Consider the following 13,921-nt stretch of genomic DNA (forward strand, 5'->3'; position numbering starts at 1 on the left):
TACACTAATAGAATATTACAGCAAGTATATGCAACTGGCTTCTCAGTTCTGGGCTCTCACACAGAGACACTTTTCATTTTGCTACAGCCTGGGTTAAAACCAAACAGTTTTAGAGCATTAGAAAAACAATATTTCAAGAGTATTTCCAATGACTGACGAGGACAGGGCTCATGTGCAATGAGATACGCGTGGTCCCTAGACTAAGACCAGAGGCTTTACTGGAGGAATCCAGCTCATTGTAAACACAAAGACAATTAAACAGCTTTCATATTTTTAGAAGCAGCAAAATAAGCATTGATTTGCACTCTATGCAAGCTGATGGTAATACAGTTTCAACTACACACAGCTTACTAATTCTTTCAACTACCATTTTTGGAATAGTCACCAAGTCTTGCTCTGAATATTCAACACTAAATCGTTGTGGTGGGAGTCCTGTCAGCAACACCAAGAGGGGCTGCACAAGTACGCACAGTCTCTTCATGTCACTCCATCTAAAGAACTCCCCCTAACTACTTCTCTTTTGCAACCTCTGTTCAAAAGCCAGAGAGCCAGACAAGGCTAACAGCTATCCTTGCTATCTCCATAGCATGCACTGATGGTTCCCAGGCGCTCAAACTGTAAACCTGGCACTAGAAGATGGCTGCTCAGATGAGGTTCGAGTCAAAGGATTCCTTGTTCTTTGACAACAAAGCAAAAAGATCATACACTGCTGAAAAAAAACACACACTTATCAGAATTCCTTATCCCAGAAATCTTAACTTATACAAATACAGAAAACAGCATGAACTAAAGTCCATTCATGATTATGAAGCTTACAGAAGTTGCTCACGTCTTTAAATATAACCATCTTTTAGTATGCCCATAAACGCCATCAGTGTGACAGCAAAAAAACACTGTTTCCATCAGCAACACCAGCCACGTAGATTCAACAACACAGGTTTTTACTGATGAACACTTCCAATTCAAAGGCCAAAACACTCATTAAAGGAGCGTAGAACAGCTTTGGCCTCCCAAGCTCTGTTTGATCCCCAAATCTTTAGTGCTGCAGAAGACATTTCCTACTGGCTTCAAGAGCTCCCATCACACAGACACTGCATTATTGAGTTCCACAAGCCATCAGAAAACTGCTTCTGAAAACACACCATTAATGCAAGAGAACTACACAGACAAAGCAACTCAACAACATTTTGGATTGGTTTGGTCTGGTTGGGGTTGTCTTGGAGTATTGTTGTCTTCTGTTGTGTTTATTGTTTGTTTTTGAGGCCTGCAAACAACCACCAGGAGCTAACAGCAGGGTCACTGATATTTATCTTTCCATTTTACAAAAGTATTAACCATAGAAATTTCAGAATTCCTTAAGCATCTCTCTGAAGCACTGAGTAATTCCTCTGAAGACTTGAGCAGCAAGTAATTCAACTAATAAACAGTTGCTTTCCATGTTTCTTAGTATAAACCTGTAGTTATTGCAAAGTTTCGTTTCTAATTCAGTTCCATTCATATACACTGCAGCCTTGACTAAAGAGCTACAATCTCGATTTACAGAAATTTGCTGCAGAGAAGCTATTTTAAGTTAATGATTATGGCTATTCTCCTATTAAAGCGCTTTTTTCAGCCATGTACTTAGCACTCAAATTGTTTTGTTGGTTTTTTTTTCCATGGCACTTTGTTTCACATTGTGCTCAGTAGCCCATGCAACACACTGCATTTTGCAGCCACGCAGCCAATGGCCGTTGGCAGGCTTCCATCTCCCCTTTCTCAATATTACTGAAATAAATCAAGGTTCATTCACACACGGATGGCAGTAAAAACTCTTTACAATTTGCAAAGTCAAGCTAACCTCCCTTAATTATCAGCATCCACTAGATTTATTACGAATCTTGTTACACTTGATTCATTGTTAGCTGGGACCACATCAAGTATCTCAGTTTTTGCTGGACATCCAGACCAAAACACAGCATGAAAATAACAGACAAGAGCACAGGACCAGAGACTGGATGTTTTAAACTAACAACAATACTAAAGGAAAGGAGACACTTAGATTTCACAGAAATTCTTTTAACTACTTTTGCTGGTGCATTTCCTAAACACAGCATCAGTGGCTGAAATCATTACTATACAAGGACTTATATAATACTTGAGAAAAAGTTTTCAACTCTGTCTGAAAAAGAAATTCACTCAGATGGTTCAACTTCACGTCTCCTTTTAGTGAGTCTAGTACTAAAATTGTTCCTATGAGATTCACAGTTAAGCTTTATTTATTTCAAGTTGGAGTAATGCTTACTGACCTCTAAACTTACAGTTTGGTCACCAAATTTGATCTCCATGACTCCTGATAAACTCACAGCTGTTGGACTGAGTATTTATACACGAAACAACTGACGTATTTCCATCTGGTCTTCATGACAGAAGGATGACTATATAGAACTGCCTCTTCCAAACAAAACTTGGGGAAGAGGAAAGGGAAACTGCTGAGCTGGACTGCCCTTGACCCACAACACAAACAGACAACTCAGCTGTCGCTTATGTTTTGGTCATCTGAGAAGGAGCAGAAAGTGCATCTGAAATAAGACACCCTATCCAGCTGAAGCTCGATCTAGTGCATGGACTTTTTTTCCCCCCTTCCTGGAAAGAGATTTGGCTTGAGAAGGAAGAAGGCAAGAGTGGAAGGCAAATGCCCAAGAGAATAATAAGCACATTTCCATGGACAAGATTGATTTACCAGCTGGAAAAGTCTACATTTGGAAGAAGGCAACTCCAGCAGTCGAAATTTAGGTGCAGGATTCAATTCTGCTCATCATTCTTTTATATGCAATATAAAGTAAAGTATATATGTAGTAGCCCAAACACAGACAGGTACAAAATCCACTTCATCCCAGAGTGCAAAGGAAATTAAAAAAACAAACCATGTTTTGCCAGATGGCTTATCCAGGGATCACAGGACAACGCAGGAAAGCTGAAGCTAGGAAACAGAGCAAAAGTGTCATTGGCAATGACTGATACCGTGTTTTGTTTGGAGGGTGGAGAGGTAGGAGAGGGGAATAAGAATACTTCCTGAACAGGTAAGCAGCAAGAACAATTACCATTCCTACACACAGGAACAAGAAAAAAAGAAGTCATTTCCGTGCATAATATTGCCAGAGAAGATAAGGAGAAAAGTCAAATGGAAAATACTTTTGTATATCGTCAACTAACTCATTCTTTCCATTCTAAATTCCAGTGCCAACTTCCTCAGATTTCATACTCCTGAAGTGACAAAACATACTTAAAACATCACTATGCTTACAGTCTGCAGCTTCTAGCTGCACTCACCCACGCTCTTGTTAATGTGCATATCAGTTGTGCCATTACCTAGTAATTATCAATGATTTTACATGGAGTAGTTGCACCCCTTCAAATTTTGTAAGTTTACCAAACCACGTGGGTTGCTGCAAAAAGAGTTAAGGATCAGAATTCGAGCAACATATGCTTTTGGATGCGATACAAAAGTAAAATCACAGAATGCAAGCATTATTTCTGAATTCAAAACCATCTTAAAAGCCGCCACATTGGAAGCCACAACTGTTTTTTTGACAAAGGTCAAACCACTACAGAAGTTTAGCGAAGCAAACCTTCAGTTAGACAGTTTGGTGTGCAAAACGGCAACTTGCAGCAATGGAATAATGGAGTAAATAATGGAGGCTACCACAAGAAGAACTTGGAGGTATTTCGGTGATGTTCAAAGTACAGCTAGCTGCTCTCACAGAATGGATTGGGGCAAACTCTCTCTGTTTGCCCCATTGTAATCAAAAGCAGCTGGACCATTTCCTTGCTTCACCCTTCTGAGACAACTACTGTTATCACTTGTGTTGGCATCCATCTAAGAAAGGGCTAGCACAGTTCCTACAGATTCTTTTGAACCAGTTTAACAGCAACCTAAAATTCAGAAGATCCAAGCATGTAGTCTACAAAACCGAAGAAGAATGTAGGAAAATAAAACATGTTTTCCTAGAGGAATATCTGACTATTTATAGGCAGATCTTGGGGTATACACTGTGCACGTGCAGCCTATTAATGTACTGTAGCATTTAAGCCTTCAGCAATAACTCAGAGTCTCTTCACTTTCTTACCCCTCCTTTCTCTGTGATCCCCAAAATACTGAACCTCTTAAATAGGCTCGTATAATGAGCAGAGCGTGAGAAATCATGCCATCGCCTGTAGTGATTCATGGTTGCCACCAACAGGCAACAAAAATCAAATTCAAGTGCCATGCGTAGGGTTTTCTTTGTTTTTGTTTTTCCCCCCCTTTGCAGACAATCTGAAATGCATGCTGCCTATCTGCAGTCAAGAAGCTCTAGCTGCATGCAAAGGAAGTACGGAAACCACAGAAGAACCATGCAAACAGTGAACTTTGAGTCTTCCTGTATCACACATTTCTACAGTTTCTCCATTTTCAGCACACTGCTCCTGGCAAACGTAACAACTCACTAGGCCCCAAACCAGGGCAAATGCAAATTAAGATGATGCCCTCAAAGAACATTCTACATACCGTCAATACTGGTCTACACCCACAGATATTACAAAAATAATTCAATCCTTTCAGACAATATTCCTTACTCTAAGACACTTGCCTAAATAGACTGTTTTTCAAGAACTCTAAAATTCTTCTTTAAAACTTAGTTTTCCTTACCATTACTTTTATTTAACTCAAAGGCTCTGAGTCCAAAGCAGTTACAGCATAACAGAGCACATCAAGTTATCATCTTGCCTTTTTCTACACACAACTTGAAATACACAACTTACATTACCTGAATGAAAGTATAGCGTAAGCAGCTGAATAAAGACAGACTGAAATCAAAAATAGCTTAATGTTGGAAAATACCTGTAAGAGTAAGATAAAGGAGCAGATTTTAAAAACAGACGTGATAACATTTTGCAACATCTCAGCAAAACCTGCTAACAGTTCAGAAATTGCCATTAACAGATGCATATTACATAAGTGCATACAGATTTGCAGATCCTTCAGATAATCAGCCTGGATTGCTAAAGCTTTTAATAGAAATATTTGTGGGTTATATTGTTTGTATGTCATTAACCTTTGCCAGGATAGAAGCTGTTTCCATAGCAGTCAAAATACATTCATATTGGGGTCATAAACTTGCCAGCAAGAGTCAGTAAAGCAGAAACAGGTCACATGGCACTCTAAAAGAAAATATCCAAGAGAACTGGGTAACACCAGCAGTTGGACAGACTTGAACCATCATGAGACTGTATCAAACAGCCAAAACCAGTTAAAATGTACCTAATTGCTAGTATCACTTTGTACGACCTCCAGTTTAGCCAAGAACTCCTACATAGCTCTTTCAAGTTGACCCAAATCACATTAGAGATCAGTATTCCTATTCATTTTTTCGTTCCAAATGGTGGTTAAAAAATGACATTGAACCATAGCTTCAATGAGCTCTCCCATTTGTGGTTGCTTACTTTCTCTTAGTAGCTCCAAATCTGCCATCAGAACTCACTGCCTTCACTGACGCCACAGAGTCAGGAATGGTTGAAACCATTCAGATGAAATAAATGATCCAGGACAGCTCAACAGAAAGAACGAAGCTTCTCCCTCATACAAGGAGCCTAATAGGGTTTGTTTTTAACACTTTCTGCTGTCCTAAAAACCAAGTGAGAGGTGCTCTAGCTAGCCATACCGAAGTTTCTATTCATGACACTATAATAATAATAATAGACATAATAAATAAGAGGTAACAAGATCCAAACTGTTCTGGAATATGGCTCAAAACACAGCATCCACATCCCCAAAGGCTTCCCCCTTTGTTTTAATCTTACCAGTAAGATACTGGGGGAAATCCTGCCAACAGCTGCAGAAATAAGAAGACAAAACCACCGTAACAACCTTGTCCAGAAAACATCTATATCAGAGAACTGCTGCCCAGAATACTACCAATAGATTAGGTAATTTCAGTCCCACATTCTTGGTTACACTGACTACAAAAAGAAATGGCATCCCTACATTAAAATACACAGATCTGGGCAAAGAACTATGCCCAGAGTCATTGACTTAGCACATAACAGCTCACAAATATTTCACCTACAGAATAGGTGGCCATCAAGCACGTACAAACTTTTCGGAAGATTTCTAAGCTCTGAATAAGCAAGGAGGTAGCAGTCCCAAAGATTCTATTTAGGCCCAAAACAATAAATCAGAAGGTGATTAAGTTACTCTGTCTGAGCGATGCATTATGCTTGTGAAGAGCACTTATTGCTTTAGGTGGACATTAATACTTAAACAGCTTCTGGAAGACAAAGAAAATACCAACACAAATGTATTTTTTAGCATGTTGAAACATCCTTTGCCAAAAAAATAAGTATGTTAAGTTGCCTGGGATTCAGGCAAAGTAAAACACTACTGCTGGGAATTACTCAGGCAAACCTGGAAGCGCTTTATCTAAATAAGTACAGTGCACATCACAGGAAAGTGATGAGTGAGATAAGTTCAGAAGTGCATCTGAGAATCGAGTCCGAGTTCTCCTGGTCACTGCATCACATCCCATTCTACTCTAGATTATTAGAAAAAAAACATTTAGCAGTATCTGTAATGATCTTGCTGCAAGAATCTCCTTTTGGACTAAGAGGATAGCATCACGTAGCACAGAACATTGTTAACACAACATTTACCCTTCGCAAATAGGAATTAAGGAGTAATCTGCAGGTTGAAGCCATAAACCAGAAGCATGTAAGCTCCATTTTTCAAAGATGACCACAAGAGCTTATTGCCTGATGCCATGGATTCAATCCTAGTCACCCCTTCGCCTACTCGGGCTCCCCCAAAGGGAACACTGAGGGTAAGAAATCCATGCATTAAAAAAAAATGTAGGTTCTAAATTACCAAATCTTCAACAATTTCTACATGCATTGAGGAAGTTGGATAGAAGGTAGGAAGAAGGATATCTTTAGAACATCATCCATGAACATTCAAATATTGTTTAAGTTCAGTACAGAGTTGATATTATCCCAAAAAGAGCTTGAAGAAAATCCTAGGGACTACAGAGAACCTCCATAACAGCACTTTTAAGGTCCATACAAGAAGTTGGGTCCCACTGGTCAGGAGAAGAATTTTAACAGTATATTTGAAGGCTTGTCAATGTCTCAATTTAAACAAAAGCCCTCGACTTTTTTTTTCTTTTTTTTTGCACTATAATTGCTGCAATAGAAATATAACAGAAATTGTGCATCAAGTACACAGGAAGAATGTTCTTCCAGTCATTGCACGGGCACATGATCAAGCTAAAACCGTGGAATCAATATTTAAAGTTTAAGAGTCAAAAATAGCAACTTGGTACCATCTGCTATTACAAAACACACGCTCTGCCAAGAGAAACTCTTATGCCCAGCTGCAAACTTGCATGGCATTCAGTATTTCTCTTAAAGCCCAAACATTACAGCCATTATGCCTGCATTTGTATTTTTTTCAGAAGTTCCCAGCTCTCAAGATCAAGACAAGCTTGAAAACATGAACCTGAAGGCCGGCACGGAAAAATACTCAGCTTTTCATTCAACCCAACTGTAATCTGGGAGAGGCAGTTAGAGATCTCAAAAAGAAGTTGCTGGACTTGACAGGAAGTGAAAGTCTCTGAAGACATTCATGACAGGAAGCACCAAGGCCGCCACTGCTTAGCACAGACTTTGTCACATACTGTATGGAGAACCTGGGTTCTCTGTATATAGTTGAAAATGTGCTGTTTAACAAGCTGCTGGCATGAAATTAAACACAAAAAAATTAAGGAAGAGGACAACGTGGCCTTGAGGGAAGTTACTAACCCAAAGGCACTGAAACTACACTACACCAAGCACTGCATACAGACAACCACAGATCTCTTGCTGTTATACGTATTACCCTGGTAGACAGCTCTATAAGGACCCTGCACAGGATGTCTCCAGAGACTTTTACCAGGTTCCCTTCTAAAGAAAGATGTTTTCCCTTTTGCCCTCAAAAATTTAGTTACAGAGCTAAGAGTTTTTATTTTAAGCCACAGAAACCCAAAACAAATCTAATTTAAGAGATTTGATTCTTCAATTCTCCAACCCACCTGAACTAACATATTTATTTCCATAAGAAACACTGCATCTTCAAAACTTACTCGTCTCATTATATTTACTGTCTCACAAGCAGCCAGTTATAAAGTGAGCCACAGCCATCCCTAGACCTGACATCCCTTTGAGGTAAGATTATTTTCCCAAGTAGAGGTCTCCTAACAGCTGCAACTCCAGAATGTATTTTAAAGATCCCCTCTCTGTTTCAGAGTCACCTCTGTAAAAGTCTGAAGGAGTCAGACCACTGTTTATACTTCTGCAGGTAATTAGTCTGGCTCTTTTCCCATGTCATTTATCAAGTTGTCAATTGTATCAATTACAGCACAAACACTCAGGAGTATGGCTAGGTTTTGTTCTTCAGCCATGGAGTTCTCAAATCTGAGACTTGAAGCCAGTAAGTACCAGTAACTGCGTTGTGCCACAATATAGAAAAGCAACTAAAAGTAAGCCTAGACTTGGCTCCAAAAATGTCAAGCTCCATATATGAGCACACTTAAAAGAGGTCCAGCATGATCTGAAGGTGTCATACAATTACGGATTTACACCTGTTGGTCTTCAGCATTTTGGACTTTGTAGAGTTCAGAACAGATAGAAAGCCAATGAAGACCCAATAACAGACACTGTTATATACCTTCATTTATGAGGATCTGCTATAACCTTGAACCTACCAGGACAAGTAATAAGATGGAGACACATACTGACATCACAGCTGTTGTAATAACACAGTTATGCTCACAGACTATTATTTTAAACACTGATCAGAAGTACAAGGTAGACAATGGGCGCCACCACAATGAATTAGATTCAATTTGGATCTAGAACTGCAACAGCCTTAAAAAAATATGCAGAATTTAGAGCACAGTTACAATTAAGAGTCTATATTTATTTCAGGATGTGACTGAACATTCCCCTGAACTAGCAGAATATAATGGTTTTCCAGTAGCATGCTAACAGTCAGGCAAATTCTAAGTCCATAACCCTCAGCTTCCTCTTGCTGCACGTAAGTTTTCATCTGGTTTTCCATTTTGTTTTAATGTGGATATAAGGAGATTGTCCATCATAGCCAGTATCTCCGCAGTCAAGTCTCTCAGCGAACAAAATGCAAACAGTTTTTTTTTTTTTTTAAAAAAAAAAAAAAAAGAAGACTACAGGATGCCACAGCTATGTGATACAAGACCTTTTTTGGTTGTCAGAGTTGAACAAGCAACTTCTGAAACATTCCCAGCTCAGCTAGTACAGAAAGCTAGAAGATTTTTAAGAGTTGTACTTTGGCTTCAGTAGGCTGATGATTGTGGTGTGCCTGCAGCAGAGCATAACCTCCAGAGCACAGAAGCTACATCCCACTGTTGTCTGTGCAACTAAAGCTCAGTATTAAATTGAGTTTCAGCTAAGATATAAAGACAGGTAGAATTAAAACTGAAGCATCAATAAAGGCGAAGACGTACCTCCCAACTAAAAACTCAGAAGACAGGAAGTTGCTCAGATAACTTTTACAGTAAAAAATAGAAATCTGACCCATGGAAATACTATTCAGCTTATCACTATGTCCTCTTAAAAAAAAAAAAAAAAACAAAAAAAGCTGACGACCAGATGCATTATCATTTCACTGCACTACGGAATCCCATAGCTGACATTCACCTATTGTTTGCTTTCAACTGCTTTTCATAGCTACTATGGAAAACTCCATGGGCAAGCTGCAGCATCTCATACACTGGATGTATAATTTACAGTCTACAATGGAAGCGCTTTTATGTAACCTACCCTGGATTACCTACAGGAGTCATAACTTGAGGTAACCAAGTTTGCATTCAGCCCCCCTTCCAAGTAGTAACTAGCACAGCTTGCCTTTTAAACTCACAGCTTGCCTTTTAAACTCACAGCTTAACTTCAGAAACTTTGTCTTGCTTAGGAGACAGCACCCAGCCTCCTTCTCCCTCAGCAGCTCACACACTGTACACAGCAATAACACCAGCACTGCACTGAGAGTAGAGCAAGAAAGGCAGTGACACATCAGCAAGATGTGTTCGTGAACTGTAACTGACAACTGACTGCCCTGTCCTTTCTGGAAAGGAAATAGAAGGTAAAGGACTGATACAGCACATACTAGGCTTGTGGTATACAGTTCCCCATGCTTGTGGTTTACTAGCAAAGCATTTTCAGCTAACGTAAATATCATTGTAGTTGCAGTTTCTAAATCATTCCTCCTTTTAAAAAAAAAGATGCTACCAAATGAAAGAAGGTAGGCTCCAAATCCTCAACAAATACACAGCTCAAAACAGCTCAATCGTGCTTCCGTACTTCAAAAGTTACTTATTTGAACAACAGAATCCATAGCAATAATTCCACGCAAAATTTTGTGTAGACTGCACCAGCCTGCATTGTTCAGTAGACCAGAGGTTAACAAGCATCTTGTTTAAAACTGACTCAAACTGAAACAAGGACTCAGAGGGTGACACATCGTCCCCAAGATTTAGCTTTCATAATCAACTATGTGACTCTTACTACCTTTGGCATTAACTTTATCAGATGTAAGAGGCCTAACAGGAAGAGGTATCACATTATTGCCACAAAGTTACCTGAGCTGTACAAAGAGGTGACAAAAGACTCATCATTCCAATGTTACTTACAAAAGTCTCAACAGTAACACGGTTGTACAGGAAGAGACATTTTAAATTACAATAGCAAACAGCAGCAGTAACCACTCCTGCTAACTTCTAACTACTTCAATATCATTAAAGCAGTAACCCTAACTACTACTTCACTAAATTTATGAGATGTGCTTATGGCAACAGTAGGAGGCACACTTGACTCAGAATAACTAGAGCCAAGATGAACCTACACAATGGGAATAAAAGTATTCGAAGGTTACCATTGAACAATGTCCTTGCAGTAAGTGAAGCTGAGCAGTGGCTCTAAGCAGTTGCTGCTGAGCTCTTCCTAGCTCCCCCGTGCTCCCAGAAAGGCAGGTATTTCACATTTAAATACCTGCATCCAATATTTAAACTAGGTTCAGTTACAGTTCGTAGCCTGTTTGTAGGAGCAAGTTAAGCTAGCATTGTCTATCAGCCATGCCCTCCTCAGACTTTTGTTAGCTATCCATCAATAACCTCGAAATACTCAATTCCTTCTAATCACACCTTTCCATCATCTTCAGATTAAGAAAACTTAAGAAGTCTGGGCCAGGACCTCTTCTGTTGGAGGTTCTCACAGCAGTAAGTTATCCACAGAACATCATGACTTTCTCCTATTTCCACCACAATTCAGCACATCAAGCGTAAGGAATTACAATGCTGTAGGAAAGCCTTCCTAAGGATACTGAACACCACGATGATGATTCCAAGGAATCATCAGCACCATGGGAACCCGAGCTGTATTGGATAAAACAGCAACTACACTCCTCTTGAGAAGAAACTGATATTCCCAGAGTCACCCTTTTGTCTCTACAGAGGACATAAAAATTAGATAGTCTCTGGCAGAGTGACTTCACAATGATGGACAATGCAACTATCACACATTCCTCCACACTGTCTTTGATTCACACAATTCCTGCTACGACATTTTCTCCAACATTTAAACATTAATTCAGCTGAACTGAAAGCAGCCAGCATATTCTTTTCTTCCAAGCAGAACTTTAAGAAACTGAAGCAGTGAAAGCATGCTAGAAAAGTCCAAGAGAAAGTAATTCCAAAGAGTTGTGATACATCTTCATCAGCTCTGGACAAGCGCAGAGATGAACAACTGAACCTGCATGGTCTCATTCTGGCAGCACTACAGTGGAACTGTAGAAGACTTTGGAGAGGTGGGACACCTTGGACGTCTATGATACGTCAAGGGAATTAAAAACAAGCACAAGTTAGTTCAGGTTGCTGTAATATAGCACGGAAGAAATTGACTCACATTTCCATAAAATAAGGGTGCTTTGAAGACTAGTAAATCTTCAAGACACATCAAACAAGAAAACGAAGATGACATTTTAATTTTGACCATTTCATGAATTCAGACATTGACAGAAAACACACATAAAGAATTTCATTGTCCTGTCAACATTTATGTTTTCCTAGATAAAGAGGAGCATGTAGCCATCATAGCAATAGCTCCCAAGTTCCTCCTTTTATTTCTAGACGCAATAAAACAAGACCTTATCTCAATATCCTTAACCATACAGAGTAGCTCCTTCAAGAAATACTTCTAAAAGCTACAAAAATTATGTTTATGCTTTAAAAGCATCATTTTGCATGCAGTCTCCTTATGAGAGGAAAGCTACAGCCTTTCAAATAATTTCACTTGTAAGGTACTCCTTCAGTATATGCAGCCCTCAAGGAGAACATCCAACATTTTCCCCCAACCAATATTTGCAGTCTCACTGTCATTTTAGAAACTACTCATGAAATTCTTCAAACAGCTGAAAGCTCAGCAACATACTCTTCATAAATGAGCTTTTTTATTACATTGCTTCAAAGGTGCTTCTTTGGACCATTTGTTCACACAGTATGGAAGATGACTTAGACAGTTCAACAGAGGTGGTATTATTGGAAAGTGACTGATGCCAAACTGTCATTAGTTTCTGATCAGCAAGTACATTGTAAAGATTAAAACAGATTTTAGAGGTTAACTTAAAGGAACTCCAAAATTACAAAGATTAAAATTCCAAATAGAAAGTCATATCCTTTCAGAGGATTAATCTCAGGTCAGACTGCATATGAAAAGCTCAAGCAGGGCCCAACGCTAGTTAAAATTCACGCTCAAAAGACAGCCACAGGAAGAACAGCATGTAGGAAGGGTGCGTGCTTAAAGGTCTCAGAAAACTGGAAGCTTACTTCCACAGCCACTAAGCATAGAGCAAGGGCAATAACTTAATCTACAAAGGTACTGTTGAAGGATGAGATACAAAAAATTGCTTTGGAGGAGAACAAAGTCTCCCTATAGTACTGCAGGGAGCTATCTGCTCTGATCCTCCTCCAAAGCTCCTGGGATTTTGACCCAATGCTCTTTTGTCTGCCCTAAATTGCATCAGAACACACAGAATAATGAAGCCATAGTACATGAATCCCTCTGCAGACTGTACTGAAACAACACTAAAAAGTAAGCACTATCTTTTTAATTTAACACTGAGGCTTTGAAAGCCAAATACTACATCAGACACTTGCTCCTGATACCCCAGCTCTTCCCACTTCTTTTAAGGCTGTTGCACAGCAACCTGTCTCTCAGTTACACAAGCTCTGACTCGCATAAACTAAGGGTGTTTCTGCCATCATTAGATCAGGACTGGGAGAACTGTGGCCCTATTCTCACTTTAGTTTTATCCACCAGTCATCTGCAAAGGTTAAGCATGAAGCTTTTCAAAGCTTCATAAAGAATGTGATTAATTTCATCCTTGTACCTGTACCAAGCAAGAATCCTAGCTCTCAGAATGAAAAACAGCTTCACACAACTCAGCATGCTGCTCTAAACGACTTAGTGTATATTCTAAGCCTACAACAACCCAGTGCCACAAACACACAAAGCATCTGTGAAAACTGCATTTTAATATTGTTCTAAGACAAAATTTGTTTTTAGGTGCTTGAAAAGCTGCTGTCATTAATTTATGACAGAGTTTTTCCCTCGGCCTGTCTAAACTGCATTTCAAGTGCTTCTACAAACCACCAGGTTACCTTTCAATGGTGATAAAATGCAAGATGTCACAAGAAACAGAACTGTAGTAGTTTCTCTTAAGATAAAAAGAAAAAAAAAAATTCAGACTCCAAGGAAAGGCTGCACTTTTCTCCAGAGGGGGTGACCCAAGTAAGATCTGCAGTTCCCTGTCTACATAGACCTTGAATGGATGGGTTTTAGCACCCTC

General features: G+C 39.3%; 2 protein-coding genes across 12 annotated transcripts in view; one reads left to right on the forward strand and one right to left on the reverse strand.

Moving 5' to 3' along the window:
* NINJ2 (ninjurin 2) overlaps window positions 1-13,921 on the forward strand; it is a 508,566-nt gene that overhangs the window by 421,077 nt on the left and 73,568 nt on the right. The gene's annotated exons all lie outside the window — the stretch shown is intronic.
* WNK1 (WNK lysine deficient protein kinase 1) overlaps window positions 1-13,921 on the reverse strand; it is a 97,991-nt gene that overhangs the window by 82,404 nt on the left and 1,666 nt on the right. The window lies entirely within an intron of this gene.

This window comes from Tympanuchus pallidicinctus, unplaced genomic scaffold, assembly GCF_026119805.1.
Source record: "Tympanuchus pallidicinctus isolate F22 unplaced genomic scaffold, pur_lepc_1.0 scaffold8, whole genome shotgun sequence".
In the NCBI taxonomy this organism is placed as follows: domain Eukaryota; kingdom Metazoa; phylum Chordata; class Aves; order Galliformes; family Phasianidae; genus Tympanuchus; species Tympanuchus pallidicinctus.